This window comes from Hibiscus syriacus, unplaced genomic scaffold, assembly GCF_006381635.1.
Source record: "Hibiscus syriacus cultivar Baekdansim isolate YM2019G1 unplaced genomic scaffold, ASM638163v2 tig00004075_pilon, whole genome shotgun sequence".
Lineage (NCBI taxonomy): Eukaryota > Viridiplantae > Streptophyta > Magnoliopsida > Malvales > Malvaceae > Hibiscus > Hibiscus syriacus.
This window is the reverse complement of record NW_024061999.1, coordinates 527643-530491: the sequence shown is the minus strand read 5'-3', so window position 1 is coordinate 530491 and position 2849 is coordinate 527643. Positions and strand designations below refer to the sequence as shown.

The 2849-nt window shown below is 34.7% G+C and overlaps 1 non-coding gene across 1 annotated transcript; it reads right to left on the bottom strand.

Moving 5' to 3' along the window:
• On the bottom strand, positions 1 to 107 carry LOC120190315. Its single transcript, XR_005522605.1, has one exon. It is a non-coding gene; the product is annotated as a small nucleolar RNA R71 (small nucleolar RNA).
• Positions 108 to 2849: the final 2742 nt, after the last annotated feature.

Genomic DNA, 2849 nt, shown 5'->3' with positions numbered 1-2849 from the left:
AAACTCTGAAATGATCTAACTTTATTCAAGAAAATGGAGGATGAAAGCTTGTATCAAGCATGAGAAGGATTCAAGGATTTGCTACAAAAGTGTCCTCTGCATGGTTTCCCACATTTGAACGAAATGGAGATGTTTTACAATGGGTTAAACAAACATACTCGTATGGTGGTCGATGGTTCAATGAACGGAGCTTTGTTAGATAAGACATATAATGAGGCTTATGATATTATGGAGAGGATCTTAACAAATGATTGTCAATATTATGGAGAAATATGTTTAGTCGTCGCAACACTGCAATAATAGATTCTGAAGCTTTCAACACTATGGCATCTTATACTCTAGTATTGATAGATATGATAAAGAAATATCAAAAACCATTAGGAATGTATGAAGTCAAAGCTGCATCAATCATCACGTGTGTTTACTGTGGTGATAATTACAACTTTGATGAATGTCCCCAAAATCTAAAATCTATCTATTATGTGTTGAATTATCAAAGGAATGACAATGCTTTTGGAATCACATATACTGCCAATTTTAGGAATCATCCCAATCTTTCTTGGAGAAGTTAGAATGTTGCTAATATGCAATGACAACATTATCTGCGGTAACAATATAATCAGTAAAACTCGATACTTCCACCACAAGCACAACATCTAGTCGCTCAACCACAGCAAAGGCAAACATATCAAGGTCGATCTTTAACCCAAACATTAACTTTATCATCTTTTGAATCTTTGATGAAAAATATATAACGAGCCAATTAGCCTTATTAAGGGATCTAGATAAATAGATGGGGCAAATGGCTAATACTCTTAAAAATCGGTTGCAAGGAGCATTATATATCGACACTGAGAATCCAAAGCCAAATGGTAAAGAGCATTGCAAGGCCATCACTACAAGGATTGGAATTCATATTGGGGAGCCGGTTGAAGAGTCTAAGAAGAATGATATGGATATTCCTAAGCATGGTACAGGAGAAAGCAAGGAAGTTGAGCATGAATCGCCTATGAGTCATACCATATCATCATATGCAGGATAATGTAGTAATTTAGAGACAGTGCCGACATCAATACCTGTTATATCTGATGCTCTATTGACTTCGATGCCCTTCATAGACCACTACTAGTTGGAGAATATGTATGAACTATAGGAAACTTAACAAATTGACAAGGAAATGCCACTTTCCAATTTCATTCATATACCAGATGCTAGATTGTCTTATCGGAAAAGCTTTTTACTATTTTTTGGATAGATATAATGGGTACAACCAAATTCATATAGCACTGAAGAACCAAGATAAAACAACTTTCACATGTCCATATGGTATTTTTGCTTTCTAAAGAACACTCTTTAGGTTATGCAATGCTTTAACGACATTTCATTGCTGCATGATGGTCATATTCGTTAATATGATTGAATATTATCTTGAGATATTTATGGATGATTTTTTTCGTGTTTGTGAAAAATTTTGAGAATTTTTTGAATAACTTGGCTATAGTCTTGAGGAGATGTGAGGAGACCAACTAAGTTTTGAATTGGGAAAATGTCATTTTATGGTCATAGAAGGTATAGTGCTTGGGCACCGAATTTCCTACCATGATATTGAGAAATTTCCACCTCCATATAATGTAAAGGTAGTTCAAAAGCTTTATTGGCCGTGCTGGTTTTTATAGAATATTTATCAAGGAATTTTTAAAAATAGCTAAGTCGTTGTGTTCATTGCTGGAGCGCAACTGGAAGTTCATTGTTGATGAAGAAGTGCTTAATTCCTTTGAGGCAATCAAGATGAAGCTAGTGAATACACATGTCATTGTAGCATCAGATTGGAAATTACCCTTTGAGTTAATGTGTGATGCTATTGACTTTATTGTAGCTGGAGTGCTAGGGCAACGAAAAGATAAAGTGTTTCACGCTATACATTATGTAAGCATAACATTGAATGATGCTCAAGTTAATTATACCACAACTAAAAAAGACATGCTCGCAGTGGTGTTTGACTATGAATTTTATTCATACCTGGTGGCTCATCAAGTGGTTGCTCACTTATCTATGTTATAATCTGGCAGTGAGGATGATAGCATTTTAGTAATTCGAGATGACTTTCCGGACAAATGACTACTTGTTGCTACAACATTACCATGGTATGTTAATTTTGAAAATTATCTAGTTACTGGAATGATGCCACCCAATCTTAATTATCAAGGCAGAAGAAAATTTATGAGAGATGTAAGGCAATACCATTGGGTCGTGTTTATTTAGACAATGCAAACAACGATGTATTCATGAGTGTGAACAACAAAACATTATAGAATATTTCCACAGCGCCTCTTACAGAGGTTATTTTGGTGGTACGCATACAACAACAAAAGTGATTCAACGAGGATATTATTGGCCATTACTTTTTAAAGATACCAATAAATTTTTCAAGCATTGTGATCGATGACAGCAAATGGGTAATATTTCTCGGTGAAATGAGATGCCAATGCAACCTATCTTGGAGATTGAACTTTTCATGTCTAAGGATTATATTTAATGGGTCCTTACACATCTTCATATGGCAACCTTTTTATTCTAGTTGTCATTAATTATGTTTCCAAATGGATGGAAGTTGTAACCTTGCCAAATAGCAATGCTGAAGTGGAGTTATGTTTATCAATGATGATGGATCTCAATTCAATTGAAATCAAATTGTTGAGCATTGAACAAATATGGTGTGAAGAATAAGATCACTACAACATATCATCTTCAGACTAAAGGTCAAGCTAAGGTATCCAATAGGGAAATTAAGCTAATTCTTGAGAAGGTTGTGAATCCTTCTAGAAAAGATTGATCTCAACGCCTTAAAG